This window comes from Otolemur garnettii, unplaced genomic scaffold (assembly GCF_000181295.1).
Source record: "Otolemur garnettii isolate 467f Iridium unplaced genomic scaffold, OtoGar3 scaffold00019, whole genome shotgun sequence".
Classification (NCBI taxonomy): Eukaryota; Metazoa; Chordata; class Mammalia; order Primates; family Galagidae; genus Otolemur; species Otolemur garnettii.
The window spans coordinates 16,718,618-16,735,991 of NW_003852414.1; positions in this window are offsets into that span (position 1 = coordinate 16,718,618).

Sequence of the window (17,374 nt, forward strand, 5' to 3'; positions counted from 1 at the left end):
TGAAAATACCAGTATAAACAAAGGATTTATATTGACTTAACTTAAAATTACATGTTTCTTAACTCTGTCCACAAAAAATTCTTAGAAGCAGTAGCAACTCAAAAGCACCCTCAACAGATTGTATTCTCTAAATACCACTTATCATTAAAAAGAACTACTGCCTGGTGCAGAAATTATTGATAACCAGATCCAAAGAAGGAAATGTTGGCTCGGTGCCTGTGGCTCAAGTGGCTAAGGTACCAGCCACATACACCTAAGGTGGCGGGTTTGGATCCAGCCCAGGCTGCCAAACAACAATGATGGCTGCAACCAAAAAAATAGCCCGGCGTTGTGGCGGGCGCCTGTGGTCCCAGCTACTTGGGAGACTGAGGCAAGAGACTCGCTTGAGCCCAGGAGTTGGAGGTTGCTGTGAGCTGTGATGTCACAGTACTCTACCTAGGGAGACAGCTTGAGGCTCTGTCACAAACAAAAAAAAAAAGAAGGAAATGTTGAACATGAGATTGATATATGCTAAGATGTGAAAATACTATCATTGATAATTAAAGTTTATCAGAGGGACATAGGAGCTGTGACCAAGCTCTCATTCTCTCACATAAACCCTGAGAAAGCTAGTAGTAACTGGCAGAACCAGCCTTCTTAGACTTCTGGGAAAAATTCTAATGTTTGCAGCAACTAAGAACCCAATACAAAAAAAAGCAATCTTCAAAATGCTAGGACAGTTTTGTAGAGTTTTTATTCATACTAATCTCACCCTCTCCCTGACGTGGCACTGGCTCTAGTCTTGTTGCAGCAGCAGCTGAATGGGAGGGAGATGAGAAGACCTAATTTATAAATTCTAGTGTTTGTTCTGAGTTCTGTGGGGAATACCTGAAAGAATAAGGCTAGGTGCTTAGGTGAGGCCCATCATTTGGAACTCAAGTAAAACACAATGCAGAGGCATTAAAGGTAAAACTGCAAGGTCCACAGATGCCTGGGGCAAGAGATTTTATAGGTCAAGATATATAGAGGATCATTTAAGATCCTGAGGAGAAGCTTGGATAAAGCTTTCTGAGAAATTAGGACATTCCAAAGAAGCTGAATATACAGGTAGATTTAGAAAGCCATGTGCAGGCCAAGGGCAAGATGCATGCTGAGAAAAGACATGAGAGTGGGGCCGCAAACTAATACAGCCTCTTTGGAAAGAAGTATGGAGAATCCCCAGAGAACTCAAATTACATCTCCCATTTGACCCTGCAATCCCACTACTAGGTATATACCTAGAAGAAAAAAAGAATCATTTATCATAAGGACATTTTCAATAGACTATTTATCACAGCTCTTATAATTGCCAAGATGTAGAAAGAACCTAAATGCCCATCAACTCAGGAATGGATTAATAAACTATGGTATATGTACAGCATGGAATAGTATTCAACCATAAAAAAGATGGTGACTTGACACATCATCTCTGGGTGGGGATGAAACACATTCTTCCTAGTAAAGTATCATAAGAATGGAAAAACAAATATCCAATGTACTCAATACTAACATGAAGTCAGGAGATGATCTAATGGATGCCTGCATGGGAGAAAAGTCATTTTAATCTGAGTTCAGGGGAGAGGGGCAACAAGGGAGGGGAAGAGAGAAGGGGGGTGGGATCTTCACCCTGAATGGCCATGATGTGGGGGTTTGGGGTACACTTTTTGAGTATGGGACATAACTACAAGAGGGGCTTTACCTAAGAAAATCAAGTATTTTGATCTGGTTGTTTGTACCCTCACATTAACTTGAAATTAAAAAAAAAAAAAGAGGCCTTAAGCTTTCACATTAGGCCTGATCCAGAGGCTCAGAGTGTTACTGGACAAAGAGGGTCTGGCCACCTGTCATTGTCAGCCAAAATGCAGGAACAGGGACAGGTCCACCAAACTGTCAGAAGGCCAGCAATTCTGGAGAACGGTGAGAGTAGCCTCTCCAAGACTGTTCTGTTTTTCTATTTCCAAAACCACAATTTTGTACATAAAGGTTCAAAGCAAAGACCACATGAACTCTTATATTAAATAATAATCTGTACAACTCAGTGACCTATGACAACATTTCTAATTCAAAAGGAATTTAATTTCTTAAATCAATCCTCCTAAACTACTCAAGATGGGCATCTTTAGGGGCGAAATTTATAAACACTAAGAATGGGAGACACTGAGGTGAAGGTCATGTAGGACAAAAAACCGACCAGACCAGCTGTGTCCTGTTGGCCCTTGCCTGACCAACTCCATCTGATTTTCATGACATAAGTTCTCAAGAGAAACATAGTGAAGGAATGGCCCAATATACAGCCATCTGCAAAGACTGGAAGAGTGTTCTTTCTTTTTAAAAATTGTTTTCTCTTTGTCCTTTGTTTCCTCCTAGCATTCAAGGAAGTCTTCCATCAAAGTATTTAACAAACATGAGCTAAAGAAGAGATTTAAGGGGAAAGAATAGTCATTGCAAAAATTATTTGAAAAAGGCTCAAACAAGATCACTATAGACCTCCACAATTCAACAAAACAAAACTCCCCAAAAGACCCAAAACAAGCAAAAAATCCAGCATATCCTAGGGAAGGGGGAGAATCTAATTTCTGGAGTTGCAAAATTATAATAGTCAAATGCCCAGTTTTTTTTTTAAAAAAAAATGACAAGACATGAAAAGGGAAAATATCACTCATTCCAAAGAACAAAATGCTGATTCTATTTCTGGAATTTGAACAGAAGCAAGATTCTGAGTTAATTATTTGTCTAGGCACGTCAACAAATTGATTCCTAGAAAAAAATATAACTTGGAGCTTATGTGCTCATACAAGCTTTACCTATGTAGGCAAGTGACAGTCTTTGCATGTAACCTACTCGTATAAATTAGGCCGTAGTTTACCTTGCTGTTGTTATTTTTATTTTAACTCTGGAACATCTTACAAACTTTCCCTACTAAATTTGAATCTAAATTCTTTCAACTCTTTAAAGTACAGTCGAAGGCTTCCTGGTACCACCACAGAGACATGATTTGGGAGCCTAACGCTCCCTTTCAGTCATTTCTGAAGGAGATTTTAATGGGGACTTATCTCTTGGTAAATTTGACATTCTGAAATAGAAATTAACATTTCTCCTGAGTCTCAAGTGGTATAATGTCAGGTCCAATGTTCAGGTATTTTTGTGGTTAAGCCATTAGTTTCTTTCTGGAGTCCTGTAGAGATAGATTACTAATAACTGTGAATTGAGGGCGAGAACAGTAGCTGGAATGGATTGAGGGAAACATCTTTTATTTTTGCTATTTCTTCCCTGTTATTTTGCTGCAGAATTTCTGCATAGGACACTTCTACTCATAGTAGTACTGTCTGTCCTCAAAGCCTTTGGGTATTTATACTAGAAATAAACTTTTACATGTTACATGTAAATAAAACTTTTACTATTTTAAAAAATAACGCTTTTTAAGACTAATCGGCTGTCATGGCATCCTAGACCAGGAGTAGGAGACCAAAAGATATTTGTTGGGTGAGTTAATTAATATTTAGAAAAAGATTTCCTTTTCTGATTGTAATTGTATGAAGTCTTCAAAATCATTCTGAAACCCTAGATCTACCATACATAGAAACAACTAGATGCCTACATCAGAGGTTTGTATCCCCCTCCTCGGGTGATGTGTAGACGTTAATGAGGACAGAAGATCATCTTTAAACTTTAAACTTTGTCCAGAGCTCAGCCTGGAGTTTCCTGGGGAAAGATATAATTGAATTGTTACGTCCAGAATGATTGTGCTTTATTATAATATCCTTTTTTGGTTTGTCTTTTATCCGTTCTTGAAGGTCACATTAATTCGTTAGTACGTGCGACCTGACAAATAAATTGTTTTTCTGGTCTCAATTCTGAGTGGGATTTCAAAAATAAGTTTATAGTTGAAGTTAGATTGCCTTTTCATTTTTTTTTTTTTACCAAAAGGTTTAGCTTTCTTAAGAAGTCTGTAATTGAATTGCATGACACAAATAATGTGAATAAAGTTATAATTATCCTTTGATTAATCCATGCTAATTAAGGTCCACCTTCACAAATCCTTTAAGATGTTTTCTATGAAACTAAGATTTCTTTTCTTTCCTTTTTAGTCCCCTTAAAAATTAGAGGTACTTACCTAGCAATTTTTTACATCCAGAATATTTGACTAATGAGATGAAAATGTAAGAAAGAGGGGAATTCATTTACTTTGTATTCATTAGGAAAATTCTTTAATGGTTATTCATAACCCCATTCTTAATACTGTAGTAAAATTCCTTTCCATTACTCGTTGTCTATAGAATCCCAAGAAGATCACCAGAAAAAATTGTTGATCAGACAAAGCTAAGTTTGTCTGACTAACCGTAGCAAGAAAGTACAGAGATAGACAGATAGACAAGATCTCTGTAATATTTTGGAAGTGGGGAGTTAGGAGAAGTTATACTGTTTGGAGATTTGAACTCAAGTGTGTTAAGGCAGGTCTTTCCAAGGTAGGGAACTGATTGGAACTGGACAATTCGTAGCATAAACAGGATTTGTGGCTATAGCAAGATAAGAGTCTTGTAAAAAGTCTTGATAAGCAAACTGTTTTGTGAAAAACGAGGTGTTGGCTGAAGGGAGGAATCTGTTGTCCCAGGAGAACACCTGTTTGCACACATAAGCAAACTGTTAGCCTAGATAAATTGGTTTGTAAGAATTTCTTGAAATGAATGGTAAAGTAATAGGTTAGTTTAAAGTTTTATCTTCCTGGAATAAACTGTCAAAGCATGTCGACACTGGTGATCGCAGCTCTTAGTCCCAAAAGAGAAGTTGTGCTGATCCAGGTTGTTGCAATACTCACCCAAACCTCCTTATCCTTCTGTCTTGAATCGTACCACCTTTAATAGTCCATAGAATTAAGAGGCGGTAAATATGTATAGTGTTCCTGTTTGAGTCTTCCTTCAAATTTCCCCAGTATAACTAAATTTCCTCCTGTAGATGAGCAGAAAGGTTAAGAATACCATAGAACTCTGAGCGTGACGTTTGGCTGTGTATCCCAGCTGCCAAGCCGATGTTCTGCTAACAAGGATTTTAATGGGACATCTATTTCATACAGCCTCACATCACAATCAGAAGGGAACATGGAAATACCTGGGCATATGTTTAGCCTCATAGGGAAGAACTTCACAGGACGCCAGCTCAAGTGAAACAAGTTCAATCACTCCATTCTAATGATTCTAGAGTAAACAGGAAAACTGATGGGGAAGGCAGAGAGACTAGGGGGTGTTTAACCCCCACAGCTTGAAAAATAGCATCATACTGAGTTTTTTCCATTCACGACTTAACAAAGCTACTTAAAGGAACCCTCCTCAGTAGAGGTGAAATTGTAATCCGAAGTATGAGCCACAAGGATAAAGAGAACACTGCTGGTTTTGCAACTGAAATGAATATTACCAAACAGAGAGACCATTCTACACCAGATTGTAGAGAAACGGCATGGTGCACACTCTGAAGTTAAATCCAAGAAGGAAAATTGGAAGGAGACAGATCTTAGGTAATCATTAAGGGACTTACTGGAGAAAGAGACAAGAGAAGTCGCTTTCATTTAAAGCAATTTTTCAGACCTTTGAAAGCACTTATTTATTCTATGCCTGTTGGCAAACCTTTTGGACAACATGGCACCTTACCCTGGCCCCTCACTCCCTGAAGCTGTTCCATCCAAAAGTGACTATGTACCCCCCACTGGAGGTGGAGGTGCTCACCGGCTATTTCTAAAACTACTATTAACAGAGCCCCAAAGTGCTCCTGTCTGCAGAACAAATCACAGAAATAGTAACACACTGGCGTCTGCCGCAGAAGCTTGTCAATTAAAATAATGGATCTTTAGTCATAAGTTGTTACAGTTTGACTTTAAAGCAAGTGGATGAGAGTGGATGAAGTATGGTAACGGTAAGGGAAGGGTAACAATGAAGAAAAACTTGTCAAATGATTCCAAAATTGGTAGTTTCTCCCCAGAGGGCTAGGAATATCGGAAAAATAACGCAGGTTACTATGGAGTCGAGGCTAGCTCAACCGGGCATGAACTCCTAGGACAGATAGGGAGAGCTGTGAATACTAATGCTGCTTAATGTTTCTTGTTTTAAGTAAAAACATTTCTTGATGTGTAAAAACTTTCACATTATGTGTAAGAGGGTGAATGTTCATAAATATGCCAACGTAACCGAGGGCCCAGATAGAGTAAAAGAATAGTAACAATGATATAGAAATCTCCTTTTTTTCGCCTTTAATTACAACAGCCCCCAATATAACCACGTTTTTATCTTCTGTCACCATTCATGGTGATTTCCTGCTTTTCTGCTTCCTATTATATTGATGTCTTTGCGTCTGTCGTCTTTTGAGCAGTATTACATCTGTGACAGGTGTCCGTATTGTTGCTTATAGTTCTGGTTTATTCTTATCACTGGACAGTGTTGCATTGTGTGAACATAGCACACTTTAGCTAACGGTTGATGGATACTTGGAAGGTTTATGGCTTTTGGCTATTATAATAGCACTGCAAAAATTCTGATACTTGTCCTTGGTTGACTACGTATACTCTTCTCTGTTGGGTCTACTCCTCAAAGTGGAATTAGTGAATCCCAATGTATATGTGTTAGAGAATGAGATGGAGAGAGTTGAGACAGGCTACGGGGGCTTGGCTTGAACATGGGGCAGGTGTTAAAAATAAACAACCTGGGCTGACAACTGCAGGCAAGAGCTGCCTTTGACCTGCCTGTCACCCCTCTCTGCCCCTTGACATGAACTTTGACCAATCACAATATCACTTACATTGTCCTTTTCTTTCTTCATCCTTGAAATGGCCATGATGGTTCCAAAACAACCATATAAAGTTATGAAAATAGGAGGGGACACAATTTTAGGAATTACCACCCAAATTCTTAGTAAAAGCCAAGAATGTTGGAAGATTGCATATTCCTCTCCTCAAGTAGGAAGACTACAGAAAGACCTAAAACCACTTGCTCCCCGCTGCTCTTCCGCAGTCTGCCCCCCTCTTCCCCCAGAGAGTATATATTAATATTATACTTTGGCTTTGAATAAAGCTTTCCCTTGCTTAGATTACATGGTGCATCCTGAAATTGTCTTCCCGACTAACACCAAGAACTTGACAAAACCTCCACTTGGAGGCCAGTAACACCTTCCTGTTTTGCTTTAGGTGTTTCAGTCAGTCTTCCCAAGTGGTCATGCTACTTTACGTTACTACTGGAATCCTGCTTGCTCCACGCCTTCCGTATTTTCTCTCCTTTTTTTACATGACATCCTATTTTTATATATTAAATATCCAACAGTATCTACAATTTTAGTCTTCCCTTCAAATTATGTGCAGTCAGGATTCATGGTCTTTGAGGACATCAGCATAGTCCAAGAGGAGATTTACGTCAAAGCAGAGCCCCAGATGTGGTGGAGGAAAATGTCAACACTCTATAGGGGTCGGGCATAGTGGCTCACACCTGTAATCTCAGAGTTCTGGAAGGCCAAGGAGGGTGAATATCTTGAGCTCAGGAGTTCAAGACCAGCCTGAGCAAGAGCGAGACACCCATCATCTCTATAGTCCCAGCTACTCAGGAGGCTGAGGTAGGAGGATCACATGAGCCCAAGAGTTTGAGGTTGCTGTGAGCTATGATGCCATAGCACTATACCTAGTGGGACAAAGTGAGACTCTGAAATAAAATTAAAAAACTCTATCGGGTAAAAGTGTGTTAACTGGGAGGCTTAGCTTGTTTTTCTTATCATAAAACTGAATATTCCTGTCATTGAGCAAAGTATGAAGTATGTACAAAAATTCTTACCTTAAATTGGCAAAAAGGGAAATTTATATGCAGAAGTTAAATGTCAAAACTGTTCCCTTTAAACTCAAGCACATGTATGCATCTATGACGTTTTTCTACATGGCTGCATTGATTGTTATAGGATTGTGTATATACACTTTTGAATGTTAATATTTAAATATTAGCTCTGCACAATATTTTCCAAAAATTTGTTCATTTTGCACCTCTTATTCATCAATTTGATGAATTCTTTATTACCTGACATCTCAACTAAAATACATTTTATAAGGGGAGAAACTGAGTCTCACTTGTTCACTGTATATGTCCAGCACCTTGATCTGTCTCTGCCACAGAATAAATCTGCAAGAAACATTTCAGTGAGAAGAAATAAATGAATGAAGACCACCCAAAAGGTTTTATAAGTATGTGGAAAAATAAGAAATGTTGCATTTTTCAGTTATTAAAATAAAACCATTTTTTTATTTAGAGCAATTGAATTTGATGGGAACTAGCCTGTTTTAACAATTTAAGATAATTCTTAGCCTGGGGTAGTGGCTCACACCTGTAATCCTAGTGCCCTGGGAGGCAGACATGGGAGAATTGCTTGAAGTCAGGAGTTCCAGACCAGCCTGAGTGCCACACTTTCTCTACCAAAAATAAAAAAATAAAATCATCCCAGTAGCGGTGGGGAGTGTCTGTAGTCCCAGCTACTCAGGAAGCTGGGACAGGAGCATCACTTGAGCCCAGGAGGAATTTGAGGTTGCTGTGAACTATGATGATCCCGCTGCACTCTACATGGGGCTAAAAAAATATATATATATATTTTTTTTTTCTTTTTTCTCTTTACTGTGAGGTTTTGTGATCATATTGTTACTGCCAAGTCTGTAGATAATTTCACCAACCTGGGGAAAGCTGACTAGTCCAGACCGAAGAGGATAGATGGAATTATAAGAGAAAACCTTCAGTTCTCTCTTATTCCAATCCCAGTTACACTCCTTGCCATTAGTTTTGTGTGTCTGTAAGGATCTCATCTGCATTTTTAGAAAGTATCTAATTGTCTTCTAGGGGAGGGGATGCTCGGTATTTTGGTCCCCAAAGCAGCTGCTCCCTTTTATCACTATTCTTAGTTCTCGTGAACACTAAGTTTAGATCCACAGCGCTAAAGCATCATTTCACGAATTTATCATTTATATGACGGCAAACCTTCAAGAAGCCATTTAATTTATCCCTCTATCTCCAGGGATTTAACCATCCCAGACAGCTAGCTGTCTACCAAATTCTTAACATTTCTATGAAATAAGATAGCATTGTCTTTTTTTGGTATCACACAGAACACCTCCTATCCCGAAGCTTTAGCGACCATTTTTATGTTTTATCTGTGGTCATGATATTACAATTAGAGTTTATTGCTTACTCAGGAAAAGTGCTTTCCCTTCTGAGTTTTAAAAAGCCCAAAAGGCCTCGCCTTCCCTGGTCACCCTCCGCAGAGGTTGACCTCTGACCCGAAGGCACAGTGTCCTGTCTGTTCTCTAATTATGCTGCTGGCATCTCGCTGTCCCGCCTAATTTGCATTGTAACTAATGTAGAGGTGGGTGCTGTTGTTTGCAGCCACAGGAATAGCAAATGCAGAGGTGTTGGAAACCCTGTCATAGCTGTCTGAGGAAGTCTCCGTCAGCATTTTTCAGAAGAAGGAAACAGCAGGGGCTTTTTATAATGTAACTTTAATTACACCCGCCGAAGCAGCCTGGCAGAGGCTGCGGATGTGTTGATGGTACACCTGCCAGGAATCATCTTGAAATGCCTCAAGACCTGCGTCTCCTAAGTGGTGTCACCCCCTACAGGTGCCAGCCAGCAGTTCTTTTCCTTTCTTTCCTTCCCTTGTCCCTCCCTGATCTCCCCTGTTCACCAGTGGGTCTGATTATTCAAATATGAGGCAACTCGAGGGACAATTATGAGCCACAAACAAGGAAGGGAGATGAACAAACCACTTAGTAAAGCCACTCTATCTGTGTGACAGCAAATACTTCCAATTTTCAAGCCCTGATCGGGGAAATCGAAATGAATAAAATGAAACAAAATAGGTCATTTCTCACCTTCTAAGACTAAGTTTATGTGCAGAGCTTTATAGTTTGAACCTGACCTTCAAAAGCCTAGCCAGATAACAAAACCTCAGAAAACCAACCAGCAGATGGCAACACGTAAAACTCCCCGAAGCCTTCCGATTGCCTATTCTATATAAGAAACTATGATTTGTTTGTAATTTGGGTTGACCTAGAGACTATTTCAGTTCTTGGGGAAGGAATCATTTAAATCAAACAAAGACGAGCAAGTGAATTTTACTTATTGGTGTTTCTAATAATTTTTGCAGGTTTTTTTTTTAATTTTAAGAAAATTTTCAGTTTTCTCTGATCAACATTCCTAGTGCCTCATTTTTAACATAACCTCCTTGGTGTGCAGTTGACTAGATACTTAAATCAGAAAATAAATGCTGAGGGTTTTATGATCAATAAAAAAAATTAAGGCAGTAACATTAAACTCCTTAAGCTTCTTTCTTAAGTAACTGATGTTTGTATGACACCACATGCCCATAAAACATTTTCAAAGTGGATTTTCAAAATACTTCAGGATTTTATGCTAATACTTTCATGAGAGGCGTATATCTTTGTTGCAGGAGTTGGGTTATTTCTGTGTTTCCAGACCCCTGAAAGGCTAAACAGTATTCCTCTATCCTCAAACTCACTCTCCAACTGCAAAACTTCAAGAGGATCACTCCCACCTACTTCCCTGCTGAATGTTAGCTGCTCCTAATTGAGTAGGAGGTGGGAAATCGGCAGGGTTCATTATTCCAACTTGGTTACTAATACTCCTTGGCCTCCAAGCCCAAAATGAAAGGTATTTAACCAAACATTGAATATTGCTCTGTTCTTTCCCTCCTGGAAGCATATCCTGCTAATATTAATTGTCAGCCAGTAGCAGGAAATCTAAAACAAAGCATTATTATAGCTTAATCTCCCTCCCTATATATTCTCCTCACTCATGCACACCAGGGGAGCAGGGCGGGGGAGGAGGGATATTGGAATCGGTAGCAGATGAATGATGGATGAATCATAAATTGGATTGTGTGTTGGTTTATTTAATTAGTTTATTAGCCTTCTCTGGAAACATCTAGGCACTGTGCAAAATTAATATATACAAGAATATTTATCTGTCCAATTAGGAAAACATAAATTAGTCACATCATCTATGCTATAAAAACCACAACTGCCAAAAGAAATTAGGCAAATGGAGGACTAATAAAAATGAATGTTTTGCAATGTTTTCTGGGTGCCCCATGCGTGAGGCAGGGCACTGTCAGGGAAGTGCCCTCAGTTTATAAAGAAGGTAACTACTTCCCAATGAGCTTGGTCATGTGCAACAGTCACCTGTCTTACAGATTTTTAAAAAATATTTATGCATTTGTTGACTGACTGGCTTATCATGGGAGGCGATCTTTTCCATGGCAGAATGAATGGAATTTCTAAGATTTTCTCTGATACCTAAAATTAGATCACAGAACCCAGACACCTGTTAGAAAATAGTCGTTTGTTGTCTATTTTTGAGAAGCCGAATATTCTACTTGGGTTAATCATGTTTTGCTCCTGTCCACCTTAAAGATGGCAACCATTTGTTGGGCATGGATCACCACTGGATTGAGTAAGCAGTAACTGAGATTCAACTCTCCATGGGACCCCCTTATCTCAAATTCTACAGACTCTGAAAGCTGCTTTACCCAGTCACTAGGAAAAATTCTACTCTCGGTCCATTCATTGGCTTTCAACAGTAGTCTCCGGACTATGAGAAAAGATGAAATCTGAACTGCAAGAAAAATAAGATAATTAATAACTGCCTATTCTACATGATAAACATATAGTTTACATTTTCAAAAACTAGAAGTGTGTGATGATTTTCAGGTATTGTTAAAAATGAAATGGCTAGGAAGAGGCTGTAGATTTGATACGGTCTTTGTTCCCAGTGATCTCTGAATAATGAATTATAAACGCTCATTTGCAATTCTAGAATCATATGATATTCAGAGGTCTGGAAAAATCTGTCAGTGGTCATGCCACCTGGTAGATAGATTTGTGTGTCAAGCAGACAGGGCAGGTGCTACTCATTCAGAGATGGATGAACTCATTGCATGATTCTGGCATGGGAACAAAGAGAAATCAGTGAATTAAATCAAAGTATTGTCAGACATTCGAGAGCCCATGGAAAATGCATACACACACTTAGACAAACACAAATACACACCCACAAAAACACACCAGAGAGGCTAAAAATACTCAGGCTATTTTGGGTATCCATTATCCAATGTTGGGAATAAAACTTAGTCCTGGACAGTTGAGGAAAATCTTACCTGATGAGTGCCTGCCTAACTGTTCACTCAGTGGTGAATCTCTCTCTCTCTCTCTAAATGTTTAGCAATTTCTTTGCTTACAATTATTTTTTGCATCATTTTAGCTTGACTTGTGGGATACATACTTCACGTATATACTTCAGAAATTTGAATCTGTTCTTTGTTCCTGGAATGTCTTTTATTCACCTTTGTTCTGGATTGATAATTTAGCTGAAACAGAATGTTTGATTGGAGGTTATTTTCGCTCTAGAAATTACTGATCCTTTATAAGTCTTTCATGATGACTTACAGTCTTATAGTCACTTTTCTGTAGGCCATCTCTCTTTTCCCCATATTAAGTTCTTTTTTGTAGGTAAGCATGCTTCCCAAATCTCATCAATTTAAAAAAATTCTCAACTGTGAACTAGTATTTTCCCTTCCCCACTTCATTTCCCCCCTTTGAACGCTAATCAGATAGATATTGCATTTTTATTTTTTTCTATTTTCTGTATCTCTTAACTTCTCTTTTTCCTCCTTAGCTTTCTATGGTGTCTTTTTGGTAGCTGTTTTTTCCATAATTATCTTTCAGTTAACAAATTTTCTTTTCAGGTATATTGAGCTTATTTAAATAATCAGGTCAGGCGCAATGGCTCATGCCAGTAATCCCAGCACTTGGGAGGCCGAGGTGGGTGGATTGCCTGAGCTCACAGGTTTGAGACCAGCCTGAGCCAGAGCAAGACCTCATCTCTAAAAATGAGAGAGAATTGCCAGTCAAGAGGCTGAGATGAGAGAATTGCTTAAGCCCAAGAGTTTGAGGTTGCTGTGAGCTATGATCCCACAGCCCTCTACCAAGGGTGACAAAGTGAAACTAGTCTCAAATAAATAAATAATCAATTAAGTGTTATTAAAAATTTATGAGTGTATGTATTTTTCTTTCTAGAAGCTCAACTTATCACTTATTTTTCTTAATAAATCTGTTGGTCACTTTTATGGTTCTTGATCTTTACCCATGTTTTATATCATTTCTTTAATCTTGTAATTATTAACATTATTTCTGTCTGGTCATTCTAATACCTAACATCCTTAGGGGTTCTAATCAGGCCTTTTTGTTGTTTCTGCAGACTTTGTCAAAATTGCTAATTCATCTGCATATTAATAATTTTAGACTGGAAGTTTAAATTTAATTCATTCTGGACATTCTGAAGGGCCCGGCTTGATGGCGCTTTCTTCCTGGGAGGACATGTGGTTTTTTTCATCAGGATTCCATGACACACTAAACTAAAATCAGTTTCTTGACTTTGCTGATTCCAGGCCACACAAGGAATGCCATGTTGTAGCAGAGACACGTATCAGTATTTCATTCCTTTTTACAGCTGAATCTGCTATGTGGATATAGTATATATATTATTTATTCATTCATAAGTTCATGGGCATTTGGGTTGTTTCCACTTGGGGGATATTATGAATAATGTTGCTATGAATATAGGTGTACAAGTTTTTCTGTGGATATACTTTTTTTTATTTCCCTCATATATATACATCCCTAGGAGTGGAATTGCTGGGTAAAATGGTAATTCTAACTTTTTAAGGAGCCGTCAAATTGTTGTACAAAGCTGTTGCACTAGTTTACATTTCTACCAGCCCTGTACAGAAGTATACGTGTCTCTACCAACCTGCCCAAATTTGTTGGTTTTTTGTCCTTTTTTTTTATTATAACCATCCTGATGAGTAGGAAATGGTATTTCATTGTGGGTTTTGATAATACTGAGCTTCTTTCCCTGGGCTTCTCAGGCTTGTGAATGTCATCTTTAAAAAAACAGCTATTGAGATCCTATGCCCATTTTTAAAATGAGGTTGTCTTTTTGTTGTGGAGCTATAAGACTTCTTTGTGTATTCTTGATACTAAGCCCTTGTAAGATATGTTAATAGCAAATATCGTCTCCCATTCTGTGGGTTGTCTTTTCACTTTTTTCGTACTCTCTCTTAAAAAGTTTTGAGTTTAATGAAGTCCAGTTTCTCTGCTTGTGCTTTAGGTGGTTGAGAAACCTCCAGTCTTGTTCTTTATACACCAACTTTATTACAGCTTTTGCTTTATTTTTTTTCCACTGGGTGGGGGGGTTATCTCACATTTGCACATTCTCAAGTAGGCATTTAACAGGAGGGTTATTGTATTTTTTCTAACGTTTTTAGGTATTTTGTCCTGAGAGGGATTATCAACCTATCTAGTGCTCTTTATTTTCAGAAATGGATATGACAGGTTCTATTATGATTATGAAAGCAGCAGAGTCCCTGCTCAAGGTCACCTTCTTGGGAACAGAAGGTGTGGATTCAAGTTCTGTTTCTATTATGACCTTGAGGAAGTTACTTAATTGCCAGAGGCCTGAATTTCTTTATGTACAAACTGGGTATTAATCCCTACTTCTTACAGTAGTGTTAAGGATGAAACAAGATAATATCTGTAGCCACCACGTCATAAGAGCTCACCAAGTGTTAGATAGCTATGTTATTATCAAAAATAAACTTCAAATTATCTATAAAAAAAATCACATGTTAACTATCACATCCTTCTTTTTGGCTGGTTAATTTATTGGCTCTGTTTATGAATTTGTTTTACAAAGTGGGACGCTGAAACTGAGCCTAACATAATAGGTCGAGGATGTTCACAAAATCCTATGCGGTTGAGCTGAGATTTGAACTCGCCTTGTCTTCATCAATTCTGAGAATCTCTTACAACTAATTTCTCATTCTGTGCAATCCTCCTTTAACTTTATTCTCCAGAAGTCTGATCTTACTATATGTGATAATTTTCCTTCTTGTTCTGTTCAATAGCCACTGGCAGTAGGAGGCTATTTAAATTTAATTTAAATTGAATAAAATTCAAAATCAAGTTCTTTAGTTGCTCTAGTCACATTAGCAATACTTCCCGGACACATATGTCTAGTGTCTATCACATTAAACAACACAGAAATAGGACACTTCCATCATTGCACCAAGTTCCCTTGGACAGAAATAGTCTAGATTTCTTTTTTTTTAACTGAGGGAAATGTGTCATGCATTACAGCCTTCATTTGCTCCTTCATGGCCCCTTAAAATCATATGAGACTTTTTAAAACTCACTACTGCCTTCACTTGAACCACATCGGTGGTTGTAAGCTGGGGAGAAGACTTCAATTCGGCTGGCATTTATTCTTTGATTCCCTGATGCTTTGGGTGATTGTTTTCCTATCCTAAGCGAGAGTTTGCCAACCATGCCTTTCTGGGGCATAGAACATTTCAAGTCAAAATGACTCACCTTAAAAATAAGCTGAAGAGGGTGACGCCTGTGCCTCAGAGGAGTAGGGCGTTGGCCCCATATGCTGGAGGTAGCAGAGTCAAACCCAGCCCCAGCTAAAAAAAAAAAAAAAAAGCTCAAGAGCAACCCAGATGAAAATATATACAAATTATATTCTTCTAAGAGTGATCCCTATGTCACCCCTTAATTCTATTAGCTAAATTCTAGTATTTACAGAAATATACTGAATCCTATATATTTCAAACTTTTAAGCAAAGAAAGATGTTGCATCCCTAAGCATTTATCTCAATTTTTTTAAAAAGTAAGGCACTAATGAGTAGGCCAAGGCACTATTAATTAAAAATTCTAACAGTGTGTATCAAGTGAAGCTCATCCTTTACCTCCTGTTCTTAACACTGGGATTCCGGACATAGAACAAACTATGGGATCTCCATACAATGGAGTATCATTCAGCCATAAAAATGTGTACTATTGAGCCCCCAAAATGACGTGCAAGACCCTTAAATGCATATTGCTAAAACTAGAGAGAGAATAAAAAGACCAGTGTCTCTGGGGTTCGACTAGAGAGAGGATGAGCCAAGAGTATCTCTTGAGCCCAAGAGTTTGAGGTTGCTGTGAGCTGTGATGCCAAGACACACTATCAAGGGCAACAAAGTAAAACTCTGTCACAAAACATAAGTAAAGATACAATGACCAACTGGGAACATTAAGCCCGCTGCATCTCTGTAAACTGATGTACTTGTATTCTAGTCACTTGAAAGAATCAGCAACTTCCCAAGACTTCTGACTTAAGACAAAGTGAGAGTTGTAACTAAGAATCTGTCCCGAGTATTATTTCCTGCATCCCCTTCACTTTTATTCCATCTGCCATATGGTTAAGTTAATCACTTAACTAACTGTATTTTCAAGATTTTTTTTCACCGTTTCATTTGGTAAAAACTTTTGGAATTTACGTGTAATTATTATACATTTCGTGATCTGCTAATATCACTGAAAAAAAGTTGGAATTAAGAAGAAAATCTATTACTAATCTCCAAGGAAGTGCTCCTTTGCCAATGACAAGGTACTGACTTGCCTGTACACCCAAAAGTTCAACCTGTTCATGTCCCAAAATAGTAAAAATATTCACACACAGCTGTCAGCATAAACAGCATTGTGCTCTCTGCATCACAGAGAGAGTGTTTATAAAAAATTAAACACAAGCATGGCCGGGTTTGTGTCCACACAGGGTGAAAAAGTTGTCTTTTTTATGAATCAGCAGCAGACAGAATGAACAGCTGTACACGTGTGTGACTAAGAGATTGTAGTTGAAATGGACAGGCCTGAGAACGCCTTAACTGAATTTGATTTGATTGTATGGTAATGGCATTTTACTAAGGGCAGTAAACTTGAGCGGGAGGGCTGGAAGCAGGAGAAAATGGTACAATCTATAGGTGATAAAATAGTAAATATCTAAAAGTTCACTCAGAGCAGACTTTTAGTAATGTAAGTCACCCCCAAATTCTGTGTAAGGATACGGTTCAAAGGTAGAATCATAAACCATCAGTCAGCCAACAGCAAATATGGATACTGGCTCCAGCCATACCCATCTTCAACTAGCTATATGGCCTTGAATGTACCTTGGATTTTCTGAGATTTAATATATTCATCCCTGGCTTGGCACCCATAGCTCAGTGAGTAGGGCGCCGGCCATGTACACCAAAGCTGGTGGGTTTAAGTCTGGCCCAGGCCTGCTAAAAAAACAATGGCAACTGCAACCAAAAAATAGCCCTGCATTGTGGGAGGCGCCTGTAGTCCCTGCTACTTGGGAGGCTGAGGCCAGAGAATCGCTTGAGCCTAAGAGTTTGAGGTTGCTGTGAGCTGTGATGCCATGGCACTCTACTGAAGGTGACATGGTGAGACTCTGTC